The sequence below is a fragment of the Pteropus vampyrus genome, unplaced genomic scaffold (assembly GCF_000151845.1).
Source record: "Pteropus vampyrus isolate Shadow unplaced genomic scaffold, Pvam_2.0 Scaffold25, whole genome shotgun sequence".
NCBI lineage: Eukaryota > Metazoa > Chordata > Mammalia > Chiroptera > Pteropodidae > Pteropus > Pteropus vampyrus.
Window position 1 is genome coordinate 6,767,036 of NW_011888806.1, and position 21,705 is coordinate 6,788,740.

Genomic DNA, 21,705 nt, shown 5'->3' on the forward strand with positions numbered 1-21,705 from the left:
TTGAAGGGAAAAAAGAGAAAGGAAAAGTGGCATTTATTAAGCAATTAAGAATAAGACATTTTAGGTTTACTTTATTCACTGTGATAATCTTCAAATTTGCAGGGGATATAAATGGGTCATTCAAAAGGCTCAGGAGAAAGGGTCATTGACAATTTTGTCAGAGAAATTTATAGAATGAGATTTAAATACTAAATATCAGGAGATTATCATGGCTTTTTAGTGAACTCATCAATTAAGTTTTCAAAACCAGATTAAATATTAAATAAATAGCCATACAGACTGGCAAGAAATTCTACTGGTAAATAGGAATCTGTTTTATATATAACAAATGTTTTCGAATCTGACAAAAATATATGGGTGGGTTGATGTGTGTGCATGTGCGTGTGTGTGTGTTCATGTATGCATATGTGTATGTACATAAAAGCCATCTATTGTTTTGAATGTCCATCCCATTTTGTTTTTAGCTCTGAGTTTTCTGCTCATCACAGTTGATGTCCTAGGGGTGGTGCTCACGCTATAGCAACAGGGTGTCACATTATTTCTCAATAGAGAAGTGGGGAAATAAAAGCATGGATTATGTCTAGCAATTATCATTATCATCAATATCTTCTTTATCATTTCTAACATTAATCAAGTGTTTTATATATGACAGACACTTTGACAGGAACTTTATATATTATCTTATATTTCTTTAATATATCTTACATATATTAACTAATATTTAATTCTTAAAACAGATCTATGGGCTATGTTCGATTATTGCTCCCATTTTATACAAGGTAAAATTGAGATTACTTATTTATTGTGTTCAGTGTTTGTGGTCTTCCTTCTCCTGCAAGACTGGAAGGCCATTTATCTGCTCTTTTTATTAATCTATCACAATTGCCTAGAACAATACCTGACATTTAGTATGTATTTTAAAAAAGTTGATGAATGAAGAAGATTCATTTGTTTATGCCCTATGATGTTCAATAAAACAAATCAAACAACTTAACTGGCTAATTTCATGTTTATTTCTCTAACAGTTATCACTGATTGGTGCACATGAACCTCTACTGCCCCTGCTTAAGATCTCTCTTTACATTTACCTAACCCGGTCCTTAGTTTTTCTGTTTTTTGAGATTCTTGAATAACATATCAATTTTCAAAAATCAATGTTGAAAATAAACATTATGAACAGCTTTAAAAGTGCTTAAGAAAAGTGGGGAATCAGTATCACTGAAAATAGCTCTGGAATGAGCACTAAATATTGACTCCACCTTGACCTTTAGTGTGCTTAAGTATTATTTTATGCCTGAAAATTCGAAAGTGTTAAGTGTAATCTTCCCTTCAAATTATGTCATGTTTTGAACTGAAATCTAGTTCAGAGTGAGGGAAAGGGCAAACTGAATTTCAAGATCTGAGTTTAAGAAGGGAGTTATATGTATTCAATACTCTTGTTATGGGTTGATTATATCTCTCCAAAATTTATATTTTGAAGTCCTATTCCCCAGTACCTCAAAATGTGACTGTATTGGAAATCTGACTGTTACACATGTTAAAATTAGGTCACGATGGAGTAGGATGGGCCCTACCTGAATATAACTAGTATTATTATAAAAAAGGGAAATTTGGACACAAACAGCATAGAGGGAGAATGCCACATAAAGCTGAAGGCAGAGATCAAGGTGATGTTTCTATAGGCTAAGGATGACCAAAGATTGCCAGCAAATTGGAAGCTAAGGTAAAGGCATGGACCAGAATCTTCCTCACAGCCCTCAGAAGGAATCAGCCCTGTCAACAACATTTGATCTCAGATTTCCAGTGTCCAGAACCATGAGACAATAAATTTGTTATTTAAGTGATCCACTTTGTGTATCTTTGTTACAGTAGCTCTAACAAACTAATATACTAGTACTCCTTTCTCGGATTTTGTTGAATTTTTCATAGTTAAGAGTAACTGAATTTTACCACTCAGATAAGATTTATTCTATTAAATATTGAGGCATATGTCAAAATACACATGAATGTCCAAAACAGCCACCAGTTTTCATTGCGTTTTAGATACCAAGTAAATAGTGTTAGATATTCTAACCTTTTGGTTAAAACGTAGTACATTTCAGAACACCAGAAGCACCCATAATTAAATGCATAACTAAAATCGTATGTAAAATCTTCCCTTCCTACAAGGTTGGAATTAATCCTACCCTGATCCTCTCCATTAGCAATGATTATTATGATTTATTGGAGTCATTCATTTTGCCAACCACATATAAACAGAAAAATCATAAAAATATCTTCAGGTCAAAATTTATTATACCAATATTTTTTTGAAAGATAACTACTTGATGTATAAATGCAAAAGCTCAGCCTGAGTCTGATGTCAGTGCTAATATTTATATATTATGACCCAGTTTATCTATCTGAGTGTCACATTAACCCGCATAGCTTAAGATGCCCCAGTACTACTTCAGAGCAAAATAGTATATACACCACTGAACATTATTATCTCTGAAAGACATAATAATTTCAGGAAATGAACCATTAAATTAGGATTTTGTTATCCCCTTTTTGCTGCATATCCATGTCATTGATTTTCTATGAAATGATGCATAGTACTTTAAGAATAAGAGTAATAGAAAGTTATTTATAGACATATTAAAAGTAGTTTGTTCATAATCATACAGTGAAAAGGTGAGATACAAAATCTATTCAATGTAAGTATAATAACAACTGTAGAACATCACCTCTGGCAAAGAAGAGATAAAGGCATAATTTAGGGATAATATATTTCATGTGTATACATTTATCTCTTCTATATTTAAAACTTTCAAAATTATTCAATATTCATCCAAAAGTTATACTTACTTTCTTTCAGAGACAACTTTATGAGCAAAAAGAAATTATAACCAAATAAGTTTTACATAATATAAAAAATATAGTACCCCTTTATAAGACTCTTAAGAATCAAGAAGATTATCAGAAGAAAAAGGCATCAATGTGATTTAACATTAAATTTAGCATTATGTTAATTATTGTTGCATTCAAATAAGTGCTGTGAAACAAAAAATATATTGCTAATATATATTGTAGTAACTAAATTATGGGTACTGTCTAAATACTTTGAAAAGATACACAAACCTCAAATCAAAATTTTTAGCCAGTTTAAACATACTGGAACTAATAAGTCTAGAATATTTAAAAATTGTATTTACATTTTCAGCAACCAATGAGAAGATACACATTTTATAATAATGTGAACACCACAAGTAAGATGCAGAAAAAAATGGAATTACATTTTAGACTGGACTTGTAATCCTGTACACACATTCTATTCTAGTCTATATTTCTTATTTTTGAACATTTTGCCCGTCTTCCTTCTCAGCTTATTTTGATTTGTGAAGAGATATATATCAGATTTAATACATAACTTTGAAAATTTAGAAATATCAATGTTAGTAGTCCCTATTTATACTATTGTACACATGATTTACAGCAGGATGCACACTTTTGTATCTAGTTTCACAATATTCAACATGTGCTAGTCTTGAGCTCTACATTCTTGCCTTTCTCCCCTCATGCTCACAGGAACACACATTAATGCTGCTACAATATGCTAAGTACATTTGTATGTATTATCTCTAATTCTCACAATGAACTTGCCATGTATGCATTATAATATCCATTTTATAAATATATGAACTAAAGTTCAGAGAGCATTTAATTGAAACACTCAAAAATCACAGATAGTATTTGGTAAAAATGAGATTCAAACTTTGATTTAAATTTAAATATTTGCACCTCCAGAGTCTGAGTTCTTTCCAACATATATGGCAGCCTGGAAGAGAGTAAAACAGTCATAAAAAAATAATATAAGGCTCAAGGATGTTTATTGAGAAAGAAAATGTCTGGGGCAAACAGAAAAAAGAACACAGATTTTATAATCTTCCACAGCTGTTTTTGAATCTTATTCCTACCATTTATTAAATGCATAGTCTCCAACAAGTTACTTGGAAGCTAAGGCTCAGTAGCTCATCAGAGAGGATCATGAGAATAATATACCTAATCAAAAAATTATACTAACAATTAAATTGAAACAGCCATGGCATAATGCCTATCAGAGAAGATAGTCAATCCTTTACTTATTTCTTTCTCAGTAGTTAAGGGATTGATATTAGATATTAGGTCTTATAATAAAGTATCAGAGGGCCAGTACACTTTCTTCTTCCTTCTCACTGCCTCAAGGAGTCACCAATCAAAGGCGCTGAGTTAATGTCTAGGGGGTGGAGATCTGGGTACTAACTTCTGTTCCTAAATTATCTGCAAACAAGCTTTTCCTTCCTCCATTCTCCTGTGGTTACTCCCTGGAAAGCAAGTGCTTTGGAGAGTAATTTAGTATTATCTATCCAAATGTGAGATAGGCACACACTGTGAGCCATTCCATTTCTAGGAATAAATCCAATGGAAATCCTTTCACATATGCCAAAAGGTATATGTACAGATTTATTTACTAGATACAGTTTGTAAGAGAAAAACTATTAGAATTTACATTCATATTTTGATGAATATTTGTTGTCAATTCAACATCACCTTTCATCCACACTCTCTCCTCTAATACAGGGGAAGAGCCAGCAGATTGTGCCAGTGAAAATCACTTGAATGAGATTTGGGCTGTGAAACAGTAAGATAAGCTATTATTCTCTGGCACTGCTGAGGACAGGCACAAGGGCATTGGCAGACAGCGGGCTGGACTTGGGGTTTTGCCAACAGCTTTCAGGCATCCTCCTGAGGATTAAACACTTTTGTACCACTGGCAGCACAGATCTGCAGCATCAGCTCACCTGCTCTGCCTGCCCTTCCAGATATCGTGATAGAGAACCCAGGGTCTCTCTAACATTTGTTCCCCTTGCCCTTCCAACCATTGCATAAGCCTCTAATTTTTTATATTAAATGCTTTCTTACTCTAAATAAAGTAGCTTCTATTTTTATGACAGAATTGTGACCAATACATATATATGTTGGGAGATAATTCCTGAGTGTGCCATTTTGTATAACTTCTGAACAAAGCTTATTAACAGCTTTGTGCAAGAATGTTTGGAAAGCTAGTCCAGGGCAAGTAACAGATTGGCGTACTTTCCAGAATCACTTCCCTTCCCCAGAGGCATTCTAGAGTGAGAAAGCCAGGATGTCTCTTCAGAAGAAAGGGCAGATTTGACTTCTGACCAGGGTAATAGAGATGATATTTCCCTGTGGGGCAAAGGTTGGGCAGGTTTGTTAGCAGTTCCCTCATAAAATTAGAGATGTTCCTTCTCTGGGACAAAGAATCCTATGTGCATATATTATCTGGACTCTCTAAATTGCCTCTGTGGGACATGGGGGTTCCAGAGGAACCACCGTGAACATGAATGTCATGCTGTTTGTTCTGCTGTGAGTAATAAACTGTCTAGATCCACCTGGGCTCCTTGTTTCCTATCTACCAAACCCATAAAATATAGCAAGCTGGCCTAGTACTTGTTTGCTGTTTTGAAACTATTTGGCCACTTGGCAATATACTGGAATACCATGCATATTTAAAATTAATAAGATTGATATACAAGATAGAAATTGGGAAGCTGAGATACCCCAGTTAAAATGCAGATATTGTCAAATTGGATCAAGCTGTAAGACCTAACTATGTACTGCTTAAAAAAGAAAAATAATTTTAAATATAAAGGTATAAATTGATTAAAAATAAAATGATGAAAGAATATATACCATGCAAATACTAATCAAAAGAAAGTAGGAAAAGCTATATTAATACTAGTCAAAATAGACTTGACAGAACATAAAATTACCATGTATAAAAAGGTTATTTCATATTCAGAAAGGGATCATTGATTCAAGAAACAGAAAAATCTCAAATGTTTTTATACCTATTAAAAGAACTTCAAAATACATAAAGCAAAAACTGATAATAAAAAGCTATAATGTAGTCAAAGATACTCAATACTCAATACTGATAGAATAAGTAGACATAAATCCAATAAGAATGTAGAAGAGTGAAACAACACAATCAACCAACTTGGCCCACTGGAAATTTATAGACCACTCCATCCAATAATAGAAAAATATTCATTCTTTTCAAGATCACATGGAACATTAACTGAGAGACTATATTCAGCACTATAAAACAAATTTTATTAAATTTAAAAGCTTTGTCATAGAAAATATGCTCTTTGACCAAATATAGTTAAAATAGAAACTGGTAACAGCAAAGTCCAAAATGTTTGGAAAATAAATAACAGTTTAAAATAACCTATCAGCCCAATAAAAAAATAAAAGAGAAATTAGGAAAATATTTTAACTGCATGAAAATAAAAATATAACATATAAAAATTTGTTGGATTTTTCAAAAACAACACAAGGCAAAATTGAGAGCACTAAACACCTATATTAGAAAAAAAGAAAGGTCCTAAAGAAACACATCTAGTTTCAATCTTATATCACTAGAGAAAGGAGAGCAAATGAAACATAATGTAAGTAAAAGAAAAGAAATAATGTAGATGAGACTAGGAATAAATGTAATAGGTAGCAGAGAACAAGGAGACAAAGTAAATGTAAATAAAGTTGGTTCTTTGACAGAATTAATGCAATTGATAAATCTTTAGCTGAAAGTGGAAAAGGGGAGGGGGTGAGAGAGAGAGAAAGAGATTCAGAGACAAAGAGACAGAGAGAGAGAAACAGAAACAGAGAGAGGCAGGTAGAAAATGCATTTGTCATATTCCAACATTCATTCTTGATTAAAACTCTCAGCAAATCACTCACATAAAGGAACTTCACAACCTGATAAAGGGTATCTACTGAAAAATATACAGCTAACATCATACTTAATGGTAAAAGACAATACTTTTCCACAAAGATTAGGAACAAAACTGAGATGTCTGCTCTTACTAAGATTGTTCATCACAGTATGGAGGTTTCTAGCCTATGAATTAGGCAAGAATAAAATATAAAAGGCATCCATATTGGAAAGAAAGAATTAAAACTTTTATTTACATATGACATAATTGTGTGTTAGAATATCTGAAATTACTAGAATAAGTGATTTTAGAGAGGTTGCAGGATACAAGAAATCATGTTCTCTATATTGGTGACAATCAGAGCTTGAAATAAAATAATGTCATTTACAATAGCAATAAAAATATGAAATGCTTAGTGATAAATCTGATGAAAATGTGAAATACCCGCATTGCTGAGTTAAAAAAGACTTAAATGGATATACTATGTTTATGGATAGAAAGACTTTATATTATGAAAATAACAATTCATACCAAATTCATCTATAATTAAATGTAATCAATGTGCTTTTGGCATAAAAACAAGCAAATAAGTCAATAGGATAAAATACAGAGTCCATAAATAGACCCACAAATATATAAAAACTGGTTTTAGAAAAAGGTGCAAAGGTAATTCATTGAAGAAAGAATGGTCTCTCAACAGGTGGTTGTGGAACAACCAAATATTCATATATTCATATGGATATTTATATACATCCATATTATATATAATACACACACACACACACACACACGGACTTGATACCATACCTCACACTATATACAAAAATTAATTGAAAAAGAATCAAAGATATGACTGTAAAGGCTAACATTATAACACTTTAAAGAGGAAACCTTGCTGGTGTTGTAGAAACAAGACCAGCGAGAAACCAAGCAGCACTGAAAGTTGCAGAACTCAGGTTTATCACGCCAGTGGTCCCAGAAGAGCTAGCGCTTTGAAGATCTGGGCCTCGAGCTCAGGGCTAAACTTACTTTTATAGGGCTTAACAAGCAAAGGTGATACATCTGTTATTTATACAGAACAAGTAAAGGGGAGGAGGGTGAGTCTTCAGTTGATCTCAAGGTCACCCGTCACTTTACCCTATGCAGCAAGCATGTCTATAGATTACAATGTTACCATTTGAGTGGAAAATTCCTTTTCACTGGCACTGGGCTAAGAAAATATTTCTTAGAGACGACAACAAAATCTCAATCAATCTCAATTCTCAATTAGAAAAATTTAATTGGAGTTTATAAAAAATAAAAATTTTTCTTCAAAAAGATACTGCTGAGAGAATGAAAACTCTACAAACTAGAAAAAAAATATTTGTAAAGCATATATCTAATAAATTACATGTACCTAGAATACATAAAGAACTTTAACATCTCAATAAAAATATTTTCTAAAAATGGGCAAAATATTTAAATAGACACTCCACCAAAGAAGATATGCAGATGACAAATAAGCTCAGAAAAAGATGTTCAACAGGAGTAGGAAAATGCAAATTAAAACAACAAAGAAGTCTATGGCCATGCCACCCTGAACAAGCCCGATCCCATCTGAACTCGGAAGCTAAGCAGGGTAGGGCCTGGTTAGTACTTGGATGGGAGACCACCTAGGAAGACCGGATGCTGTAGGCATAAAAAATAAAAAAAAATAAGGCGTTGTAAGCTGACAAGGTCCTTGCCATCTGTGAGGTCAACCATGGGTTGCGTAACCTAAAAAAAAGAGAAAAGAAAAGAAAAAAGAAGTATCTATACATTGACTAGATAGGCTAAAATTAAAAAGGCTGACTGTATCAACTGTTGACTATGAAATCTCATATACTCCTGGTGGGAATGTAAAATGGTACAACAACTTTGAAAAATAGCTGACAGTTTCTTGAATATTTAAACCTGAGCCTACCATATGATTTCAGTCGTAGGTATTTATCTATACAATGGAACACTAATAAAAAATTATAATGAATGAACTACTGATACACACTGTAGCACAAATGTCAAAATAATTATGTTGAAAAAAAGAAGCCAGACAACAAAAAGTAAGTACTGTATGTTTCCATTTACATAAAGTTCTAAGAAATGCAAACTAATGTATAGCGACATAAAGCACATTAGCAGTTCTTTGGGACTGTGGAAGATGGGACTGGAAGTGGATATTACAAAGAGACAAGAAGATTCTGGGTGATGATGATTATGTTTATTATCTCAATCTTGGTGATGGTATCATGGATGTGTGCCTATGTTAAAACTTAACAAACTGTATATTTTAAATATATGCAATTTGTTGTATGCCAGTTACTTCTTAATAAAGCTGCATAAATGTTACATATAGCCTCCAAGAAATTAAAATACATGGTGAATATAATTATAAAATAACACAAGTTCAGCTGGGAAGTCATAATATTCACTTAAGTTCAGAATGATTAAAGAGGCATGAATCAGGCAGAATAGATAAACATTTAATTCAACTTCACTTTTGTTTTTCCTATTGTAGGTATATTTTTTTACAGCTCATTTGGAGTCCTGTGAATCTTAATTTCAACTTTACAAAGTCCATGAGTTTATTTGTTAACAAACCAATCAGAAGATAGAATTTACACGTCCATAGAAATAGACATTATATTTTATAAAATTCCTGTATTTGAAATTAGTAATTTAAGAAAATGAACCTTTAGGTCTATACTAACTAGTCATATAAATGACAATGATTAAGAGTAAGTCATAAAAATACTTAAAACTTTTTAATTATAAATTTTTAAATGCCTTATAGAAAATTATTTATTTGTCTTTCCTTGATGATATCTGAGGTCTCTTATTCAATATTTCAGCCTGTCATTTATCATAAATTCTCTTACTTCTATATTCTGGAAATTTCTTAAAATTATGGTCTCTTCTAAATTGCTACTTTATTTGAAATGATCTTATGAAAGATTTTAATCATTTAATATAGCATATACATTATTTATGCTTTCGAGTCTGTCTCTTTTTGTAAAGAAAAACATGTGCTTTAGCAACTATTTTTATGGGGATATATTCTCACTCTTATCAGCAATGGGAGCATTGAATCCCTTTCTCTTGTTTCTTCAATTTGATTGTACCTGACTGTTACTAGGAACTTTTATAAGCAGTAAATTCTGTACCTAAACTAGTTATTGAACTGACCTTTAAACTGTCCTAGGAAAAATCAAGTAGACTCATGATCAGGATATGTTTTACAGCTATATATCATCAATATAGAAATATAGCTTTAAACAATAAATTTAAAATATATATATAACTGTTGGTATTTGTCATAAACTTTAAATCATTATCTAGAACATCTAAATCCTTTATATTTAGTTCACCATAATGAAAATTATGAATAAACTCAAAATATTTAATAACTTTATCAATTGAATAAAATTTCCTTACTGTGTATAATTAACATAAATGCTTATACATATATATTAATTTGCTTTTAACTTTTAAATTTTAATTTATAAATTTGATTTCATTTTTAATGTATTTTAATTTACTTTCTACTAATTTGTAATTTGACTTTAAAAATGGGAAATAGTTTTGTTTTCCAATGTGGGTTTACATATGTGTTATTCAAAGCATGCTCCACAGACCATCAGCATTGGCATCGCCTGAGAGTATATTAGAAATACAAATGCTCAGACCCCACGTACTGAAGCAGAGCCCCTAGCAGTGGGGCTCAAGAACCAATCAGTGCTTTACTAAACTCCCCCGCGATGTGCATAGACATTAAATTTGTGAAGCATTAGACTACCTATATGACTATTTAGAAGGTTTTTCTCTCTTTCCTTATGAAATCTGCAAGGTAGCCCCCATGGAAGATATGCCCTTCCCGGTATATTCTAATTAAGAATTAAATATCAGATTTCTTATTATTTCTTAACTTTTGAGACATGAATGTTTCAATTCAAAGAGAAAACTCCTAGGTCTGGTTAAAGAGCACAAAGAAAAGTTGTAAGTATTAATACTAAAAACTGAAGTATATTAGTCTCTCACTTCACAATATTTTAAAATACTAATTGAGATCAGAATCAAGAAAAGACTTGACTTCACAATCATTTTATATTCTTAAAGCCAATATATATTTATACATATTTTACTCCTTGGTGAAATTAATTATTTTATTGATGTCTGAAAAACCCAAAATAGGAATACAAATTGTCTGAGACCAATTAATTCTAAAGATTTAAAATATATAATAAATTAACCTGGGGTATATTCTAGTACTTAGAATAAAAATTTTATAAATATATGCAATCTTGCCTTAGTTGATTTAAGTAATATAAATATTTTAGGTGTCTTTCATTATTTACAAATCCTAAGTGTTTCTTACTTCCAGTTTACTTTCAATATAAAACAATTTAGCTGTTAAAATGACTGCTTGAGGCAACGATATTTTCTTTGCCTTTCCATAAAAACTACTGTAGGTTTCAATTTCATCTGACAAATCCCAACCAAGATATTCTACACTTCTGAAACTTCACTATGAACTAAATTCTCATTATCATATTAAAAATTGTATGATTAAAACTAGTGGATGCAGTCAGGTTTATTTTTAGAATTTTTAACAGTAGAATAACCTTATGGATAAGATGTTTAATACATGTGTCTGGTGATAAATTCTCTGATAAGTGATTAAAAACACTAGAGCATTACAGATAAGATTAAATCACCATCAGAATTTAGGTATATCCCATAAGTTATAAAAATACTTTATTTATGATATTGAAATATAAAGAACATATAATAGGAAAAAATTATCTTGTTTCAAAGTAACTAATATCTGTTGTTTTGGGACCACAGAGAAGTATCGTAGCAGAATTTAGGAGTGAATAAAGGTAATATGAATATGACACCTAAAGGACATACACAACAACAGATAAAATACAACAGAATTAATGATTTTGGTAGAATTAAAAGAGCTTCTATTTAATGATATTTATAATATAATCAAACTTTCAAGCCTGCAATTAAGAGTTCAACTTTGTGTGAGTTCGACTTTGATGATTTCTTCATAAATACAGAATTACAATATAAGAAATTTCAACAGGTAACATGATACAATCTGGCTAATTCATAATGCAGCCATCTTAGTAATCTCGAAATATTTCAAAATAAGAAAGATATAAACAGATATAAAATACAGCAAGTAATCTACTCTGTTAACCATACCTCATTTATTTTGATGGAACTTTTCTCATCTAATGTGTAATAATATTTTTTTGAATACTCTGAAATGGGCTATATAATATCTTATAAAAATGAAGAATGTTGAGTAATTATATATCTTTTCAGCTTGTCATTACTGGATATTTGATAAATAATGGCAGAAGCGTGTCCAGGCTTTATATGATCTCATGAAGTAGCAACAGATTAATTAATGCAAGGATAGATCAATATTATAATCTCCATCATGATGTGATATATTTAAACATCTTTTGAATTTAAAAAAAAATGTCCAATTTCTGCTATATTGGTTCTTCTTTTTTCTTTAGATTTTTGCATATTGTTAAATTCAAGGCTCCAAATAAAATAATTGCCATAGTTTAGATAATGCTTTAGTATCACTAACATGTCCTTGGTATATGAAACTCTTTTTCAATCTAGTAAATCTATAGCTTAAGAAGAGGAAAAAAAAATTTACATAGCAATGCTTACGATGTCTTCAAATTTTCAAAACATAATAAAAAAAAAAGAAACGTTGAGCCAAATGCAAGAATACTCAAAACGTGTAGTTAAGACAAACTAAACCCTTGAATTAATATTTTATTGAGTACCTACAGTGTGTAAGGCGCTATTTTAATAGTGTGAATACATGCAAATATTGTAATCTTTGTCCTTTAGATATTATGATATAAGGAGGTCAGCTAAAATGCTAGTGACAGTTTTGGCCAAGAATAATTACAGTGATTCAAAGCTATTACTTTTAAGAGTATGGAAGAGGGCAATCGCATTTCTATTTGTGGCTAGCAAAGAGATTTAAATAAGAACATAGCACTTTACTCTAAACCCTGAAGACTGGTAATCGACATCTAGAGAAAAAACAGATTGCAAAACTGTTCTGTAAAATGTGTGATTTTGCATGAAATAATAGATATAATTTAATAGTATAATAAAAAAAGATATATATTGGTTTGCAGTCATGCAGAACTTTGCTTTACAAAATTTCATGTTTCTCTGTGATTTATAAGAGCATATATTGCATGCAAAGGGCAACATTTCAAATAATGTTTATCACACCTTTCTCTTGGTCCATTTATAAACTGTTGATTTAGGTTTTGTGGGGTCTGTTGTTTTTTTTAAATCACAGTGACTTCCATATACTCCAGATTACAGAACTGGTCTTATTAACCATAACTCCCAAGAAATAGATCTTTTCTTTGGCTTGTCCCTTCCAGGAGATTGCAGGAGATCTTGCAGATAATAGGTGTGCAGACTTTATCAACAGCCAGTTTAGAAACTAAAAGATTAAGATTTGTTGAAGTCCACTGTATTGCTATATTTTTGTAGACATTTAAAGCTCTTAATAAACTGTTAATAATTCTTTTTGATGTGTACAGTTGCTTCTAATATTTATTTTTTTTTTGACACAGAATAGTTAACATTTAAATGTTCCTCTTATACTTGTGTTGTCTGCCTGCTTACATAGTTTGACTGTCATTGGAGTTAAACTGAACACACACACACACACACAAATACACACACACACACTTACTTTCTTAAAACTCCTGAACTCATTACACTTTATCAGCAATTAACTTCCCCTCCTCAAAATATTTCTCTCCTTCTTGTTTGAAATGGAACTAATCTATGACAATATATGTAATAAATGTAATGAAATGAGTTTTTTTCTTTTTTCAATGTAAAAATTCACTGTGCAATCCTATGTAAGAAATAAAACAATCAAAATTTAAAAAATTCTGGCGCAATTAAATGGTAATACTCCATTAGGAAGCTATTAGAAGTTGCACTTAAAGAAGCAATACAAATGAAGATATGTTCTAAGATGAGTAATTTAGATGCATAAAAGGGAGTAGAAATTTAAAGTAAGGATACCAGTTAGGAGGTCATTGTACTAGTCCAGATATGAGTTAAAAAGGGCCTGGCATTAGGCAGTAGTAGTGTGAATGGATATAAATGGATAAATATGAGAACCACTATAAGGAGTGAATCAAAATTACTTGGACTGGAAAACCTGAGTCATTAGAGAAAAATGATTCCAAGTTGTTGAGTTTGGACCAAAGATAAATGTTATTAATAAAGACTAAAGATGAAAAAGATTAAAGAAGGTAATTAGGCAAGAATATAATAGACAAACCCAAAACAAGATAGGTTATTCTCAGCAAGGTAAGGGTTTATCTTATTTTGGATGCAATGAAAATGTGAAAAAGAAGCATATAAAATATAAAAGAACATTTTGAAGTGATGAAGGGGAAAAAAAATGAGCTAATTTCTGTTGGGTGGCTTTGAAATTTGCTTTAAAGCAGAAAAGTAAGTCATTTTTCTGGAGTAGTACTACTGTAGGATTATTCTCCCTAACCCCATAATCTATCCATCCTTACTCAACAAATTCCCCCAAATCCTTCAGACTTAACTTCCACTCTGACTCTCATTCTAATACAATAACTGGTTTCCAAGTATATCCAACTGAAAAAGTCTCCCTTTGATTCCCATATCTCTGTATATTTATTATTCTTTAGCACACTTTCCTTATATTTTAGTTACTGGTATATTTGCCTTATTCTACCAATCCTTACTAGAGAATAACCTACTTCATGGGTAGGGACTATGTTCTAGTTCAACTGTATTAAAATACCATGCTATCGATTCCACTTATTTGTGGACCAGTCATTTATTACTTACTGAGAGTCATGCAGTATGTCCAATTGACTCCAGCATCTCATTGTAAGTTTGACTATTAGTACTGCTCAAAAAAGCATCATATTTCTTTATGACTATTTTTCTTTATTTTATATCTACATATATTGAAAAGTTATATAAAATAATTAAATTTTGTGAATGTTATAGCACATACTTATCCTTTATTGATCTTTATTTTTTATAACAGGTAGACTACGTGCACATTAAAGGTCTAACTATCTAGTTAATTTAATTTATTAAAAACTATTACTAAAAAATTACTACGATTGGCAGAATTGGAGTTTCCTTTTCAGATACTATATCATTCATCTATTTTACAAACATGTATTTAATATCTACTATGTATCAGCCAATAGACTAACAATATAGGATGAATCTTTCTTTTAAAGAACTTAGATCCTATGGGAAAAAAAATCACTGTGATTTGGTGGTACAAATTAGCTCAACGATTAACCAAGTTCAATCTCACAAAGCCATGAACCTCAGTCAAGCTTCATAAATTTCTTGCCTTGAATTTTCTAGAATTGGTGTTCACAGGTCTTAAGAAGTAATGAATTAAAAATCTCAATATTTGTAATTTTTCTTTTTTATAAAATTTTTGATGATTTGCCAATCACACCATGTTTTATTAGCATTTAGTTAATTATTATTAACAAGTATCTTCTAAAACAATTGAAATCTTAAATCTTACATGGAGAAAAGAAGAGCCAATTTATTTCTTTTTAAATACTCACTAGTTTCAAAATCTGATATTCTAGAACACCTACATTTGGGTATAAAATTATAGACCATGGTTTTATTGAAAGGCAACTATGAAAACATGTATAACTTTTACATTTTCTTTAAAATCTTTGCTATCTTGTTCCACATTGAAGGGTGTCAAACTGAAAAACAAAAATTCTGTTCAAAGTAGAAAATTATCTAAAGGACAAGTCTTTAATACTTAAGTTCTCAGCTTTGGAATTCTATTTCAAAGTCTGAAAAATAACAAATAAAGTTTTCTGATGCAATAATTAGAATTTATCTATGAAAATACAGAAAATAGATGCATTATGAGAAAGTAATACTGTCAATCTCAGCATCATTATATTTCTTTGTAGTAATAAAAAGAAAATCTATAATCAAAAAATATTCCAAATATTAATAATTTTTCCATTTTATTAAAAAAACAATAATATTGACTACAAACCATTTGCTTATTAGACTAATGCTTAAGAATCTATGGTTTTCTACACATTTTTAAAGGTTATTTTTCAGAAAAAAGTCTCAGAAAATAATTTAAAGAATACTACTGTGACCACACAAGAAACATGGGTTGTGGGAGGAGACAGAGAAGTCTTGACCTAAGATCCATTACTTAATAGCTATATATCCTAAACAAGTTGTGTTTATTCAACCATTAAATAATGTGTTCTTTCAACAGATATTAATTGAGCATGTAGTCTATATTAGTCATTTGTATTAGTTTTTAATGGCTTCTATTAACAAATTACCACAAATTTAGTGGCTTAAAACTACGCAAACTTTATTTTATGGTTCTGTAGGTCAGAAGTCTGACATGGGTCTCAGGCTAAATCAACAAGTTTGGCAGCGCTGTGTTCTTTTCTGGCAGTTATAGGGAAGAATCCCTTCCCTTGCCTTTCCAGCTTCTAGAAGCTACCTGCATTCCTTGGCATATGGCCTCCTTCCATTTTCGGAGACAACCACTCAAGTGTTGAGTCTTATTCACAACTGCTTCATTGTGCCACCGACTTTTTTTCTGTCTCCTCAATTCACTTTTAGGAATCCTGTGATTGCCCTGGGCCCAACCAGATAATCCAAAATAATCTCCCTATCTCAAGATCCTTAACTTAATCACATCTGCAAAGCACCTTTTGCCATGTATGGAAACATATTCACAGATTACGGGGATTAGAGTGTGGATATCTTGGGGGCGGGGGACGGCATTATTCTGCCTACCACAGCACCGAATATTAAATATTATATAAATATTAAATATTCATTTAATATTTATATCAGGGTCAAGTTTTCGACTATTTCAAATTATATCTTAGCAAAGTAGAATAAAACTGTGTTTTAAATTATTTAAATTATGCTGTACCAGCAATATCAATAAGGTTCCTGGAAAGTTTCCAGAAAAAGACTTCTGATTCCATAAAATTTACACATAAACAATTTATATAATTAACTTTTGAAAAAAAATGTTAGCAATGCAAGTGATTCTTGTCTAAAAGCAATGTAAACTTTTCCTACCTATAACAATCTAAATGAATATTGTCCATTATAGATGTGATTGATTTCTGTCTGGTAAAAAGAATAACTCCAGGCATTATAGTTTATTGTCCTGTAGGACAGTAAGTAATTTTGCATCTACTAGGAAATTTGTTTCAGTATTCCCTGATTGACTACATAACTCTCATTTCTTCAAATTCTTTAAACGAGTTTTAGCATCTTCCTATTATCTCAATGGAATAAAATAATTGACTTTGTTCATTTAATATTTATATCAGGGTCAAGTTTTCAACTATTTGCAAATTATATCTTAGCAAAGTGGAATAAAACTGTGTTTTAAATTATTTTTTACCAACATTTATTTTCTGAATAGTTAAGTTTCAGATGCACTGGGACATCTAAATGGACATAACTTTCAGTGAGTTGTATATATATTTTTTTCATTCGTAAAATGAGATAATAAGAGAAAATAATGAACCCTGTAATGTTTTTGTGAAATTTAAGTGAGACAATACATTACGCATAGTGTCTGACACACAGTAAACCCAAAATACATAATAGTTATTTTTATCATTAATATTAATAATCAGAATTTCAGTTAGAATTAATATATTACTGGGATGTATGTAACTATAGGAATAGAGTTGATAAACATTGCTTTGCCATTAACACTTTGGTCAAACAGCCTTATGTTACTTTAATGACTATTTTTGAAACATGTCTGTGCTTTATTAGTCAGCATGAAATGGAAGAAAAGTCATTAATATTGTTACATATTTCTATGTTGGTAATTTATGTTGAAATACACTTCTTAAAATTCAAGTAATAGAATAATTAATGGTTACTCTTAATATAACATTAATTAGATTTACAAGTATAAGAAAGCATTTTAAAATACGTAGAAACATTCATTTTCATGTAAGCAATTAGAGAAACAAACATGTTTTAAAAGCCTTTCTTGTCATTTGTTTTTTGTTTTTTGTTTTTAACATCAAGGCAGCCATTCTCTGCATTTACAAAAGTAATTTATAGTTTAATCGAGGTTCAATTATAATGTTAAATAAATTATTAGGAGTTTGAATGTACATAGAGGAATTTATCTTAGTCTGAAGAATCTGTTTACAATGTTTTAGTTTTTATAAAAATCAACCTAAAATATGGCTAAGTACATACTTCATAGTTTCATATATTATTTTGGGCATAGTTTCAATTAACTGGATCATTTAAAAATTTTATACTAAGAATATGTTATTAAATACTGTGTTACATGGCATATTTCCTTGGATAAATCTACCGTAACGTTTTAGCTTTCTATTGTTGCAAAACAAATTAGCACAAATTTAATGCCTTAAAACGACACCCATTTTAAGCTAACAATTCTCTTGGTCAGAAGTCTGTCATACAATAGTTGAGTTCTGCCCAGAGTTATCACCAAGCAGAAATCAAAGTATGAATTACGTTGGTTCTCATCTTGAGTTTCTGGGGAAAAATTCACTGCCAAGCATTCCCAATCTCATAAGAGTTAAGTTCCTTGAGGATGAAGTAACTAAAGTCCTTATTTCTTTGCTGTGTCTCAACTGAAAATCAGTAACTAGAAGCAACCCTCATTCTCTGCCATAAGCCCCTCTTCCTCATGCCAGCAAAAAGGTCATGTTTGGAATCTCTGAGTTCACCCTTCCCTGACTTCTACGCCAGGACTTAAAAGTATCCCATGATTAGATCAGGTAAACATGGATAACTGTCCTATTTTAAGGTCACTGATTTAGGACATCACATATACAAAATCCCTTTTGCCTTGTGACTTAACTTAATCATGGGAGGGAAAGCCATCATGTTTAGTCCTAGGGGACAATTTACAGTATTTGCACTAGGAAGTGAGGATCTTAGAGACCATCTTAGAATTCTGCATATCATAGTGACATTTGGCTTAACTGGCATAATTATAATCTTGATAATATTTTTCCTCTTAAATTATATCTCCTATATTATTGGTCATTAGTGATGAAAATATATTCTAAATGAAAGTAAATTGCTATGCATTTCAAAAAAAAGGATTTTATTTTATTCTTAAAATATTTTTATTTAACATTTTTAAGACTCTCCTTTAATATTTGCAAAAAATAATATTTTCATCTGTGTTTGATTTTTAACCTCTTGTATTTAGCTGAAACTAAAAACAGATATGCTAGAAAAACACATAAAAAGGTGTTCTCATTTGAGAATTGTGACCTTTGAGATAGAGACAAGCTTGGCTGAAAATCAATACTCAGGATATTTGTCTGCAAAAAAATTATTTAAAGGTTCAGTCATCACTAAAATATGGATTAACATTTTACCACATTTGACAGAAAGTATGTTTTTCCTCTTCTTAATATCTACAAAAAGTATTTTTGAGCATATACAGAATTCACAGAAGTACTCATCATCCGTGAATCCGAAAAACTGTAAAAAGAATATAAAATAATAAACTGACTCAAAGACACTGAATGGAAAAGGTGTAGAGATAGGGTTAATGTGAAGCACAATAAGAAAAAATCAGACCTACAAACCACAATGAAAAATAAATTCAATACAGATAATACAAACAATTTTTTGAGAACTGAAAAATGCTATTAATGGTTTTTCAGAAGATTACTGATTAGCATATCAATCTGAGTAATTTCTCAATAGATAAAAGCAGTAAGTTTGTAATATTTATTAGTCAATCTTTCATAGTCTATGCCAAAAGTTGTAATTTTTCTCAAGCATGAATTAACCAGATAATTGGATTAATTTTCCACTTCACTCTTGATGTCTTAAAGTGTGAACATTATCATCAACATAATAATACCTGAAAGAGTTTCTTTAAATATGCATGTTTCCTACAGCCTATTGTCAAATTTGATTTATAGTTATTTGATGTGGTCCATAACTAAGAGAAAGAAATGAGAGAAAATCCTGGTATTAAAGTTCACCTGACACATCTGATAGAAAGGTTCTCCCGTGTTTAAACTTGTGTTTAGTTGTATATTGATCTTATTCGATTGCTAAATAATGGTTATTTTAATATTACTTAGCATTCGATGGTTTATAAAGTGTTTACACAGCCATTATGTGTTTTTATTGTTGTCCTAATCACGTGGAGTAGCAGTTACAGTCCCATGGAACACATATTTTACCAATGTTGTGCCACATCAACTAATACAGAAATCCAGATTCAGTAAATTCTTCCTCCTCAAATTTTTAAGGGAATCTAAGGAATTCACATATATGTAATAAAGTATTACAGATTAAATTATTTGTGCTACTATATATTTGTTAACCTATTTTTGTTGTATATTTTGCAGCTGTTTGAATTAACATTTCTAGATGGAAGATTATGCAATTTATTAAATAAGATACTAAAGTAGATTTTTACAGGTTAGAAAATAATTCTAAAATATGTTAGTGCTATTTTCGGTAAAGTTTAAATGAAAAGATCTTTCTAGTTAAGACTTTGCAAATAAAGAACATAAGCAAAACTCACGTTTCCCCAAGGATTCTATTAAGAGAGCTATCTTGCTTTAAATCTTAGTTTCTTTTTTTAAAACAAATTCATCTTCAAAGGAAATAAATTCACTTGGACAGTTTTTACTAATAGAGGCCAAAATGTGTTATATGTAGTAACAGAAATTTAAATAGTTTCAAGCAAATATCTATGTTTTTGCTCTTAACTATTTTTGATATAATTTGCAACAGAAGGAGTTGAGAAGTGTTTATTAAGGATCCATGTAAAGGAAATTGTTAACTTTTTGTGTGAAGGTCTATGTTCATAGTTTGCACATTCTCAAAAATGGCATGTCCTCAGGACGGGCACTTGGCCAGTGTCCACCAAAGCTTAGGTGAGTTCTCTGCTTTACAACACTTCAAATTTTATGTTTAAGTAAACCAGTGTATGGAAAAGTTAATAATTTTACTGAGGTTACATAGTAAGCATGAGAACCTGGAATTGACCTGAGGATGTTCAGCTTCAGAACTAGTCCATTAACTACATAGGTGATATCATTTACAATATTCAGTGGTACCATTGCAGGTACGTGTGTGTGTGTATGTATATATATTTATATATTTTAAAAAACATTACGATTCAGCCTCCCTTTCATTCTAGTAAATAGGAAGTCTAAGAGGCATAAATCTGATTTTATTTTCTATATAAAAAATTATTTTAAAAAATGCTGTGACCTTCATTTTTATCTTCTCTATTAAGTATGCATTTTTGCTGTAAATGACATAAGGGAAGAAAAGAAAAATCATGTGTAATAATTCAATTTATAGAACTAATATAAAATTTTACTCATTATTTTTTTGAAAGTCTTCCTTCCCTATGAATGAAGATTCCCTCCAGTCCCCACAAAAAGTTTTGATTTGCCAAATTACATGAAAAGCCCAAGTACAAGATAAACTGAGTTGGAAAATGAATTACTCTAACAGTATCCTTCAATATCTGAGTTTTAGAGATAAAATTTAAAGATTTGCCTGAAATTTTTCATTTCTGAAAGCCAATAACTCCCCCCAGGTACTGTATATTAGTATTTTATATCATCTAGTAATTATATATTGCTTTTGAAAATAGCTATGAGACATGAGTGCAAGGAGGTATGGATAGTCTTTCTGAAAAATTATATATGAGCAGATGGATACCACATAAAGTAGATTAATATGTTAATTGTCTAAATGGAAAAGCTTGTCATGCAATTTCAGGCTATTAATGAGATCAAGAATCTTGACTATGAAATAAAGAAGTGAGTTTTATGCCCTT

General features: G+C 30.7%; 1 protein-coding gene and 1 non-coding gene across 2 annotated transcripts in view; one reads left to right on the forward strand and one right to left on the reverse strand.

Moving 5' to 3' along the window:
• Nucleotides 1–21,705, reverse strand: part of CCSER1 (coiled-coil serine rich protein 1) — a 1,102,883-nt gene that overhangs the window by 802,942 nt on the left and 278,236 nt on the right. The window lies entirely within an intron of this gene.
• Nucleotides 8,317–8,435, forward strand: LOC111737357. The gene has a single exon (XR_002779419.1). It is a non-coding gene; the product is annotated as a 5S ribosomal RNA (ribosomal RNA).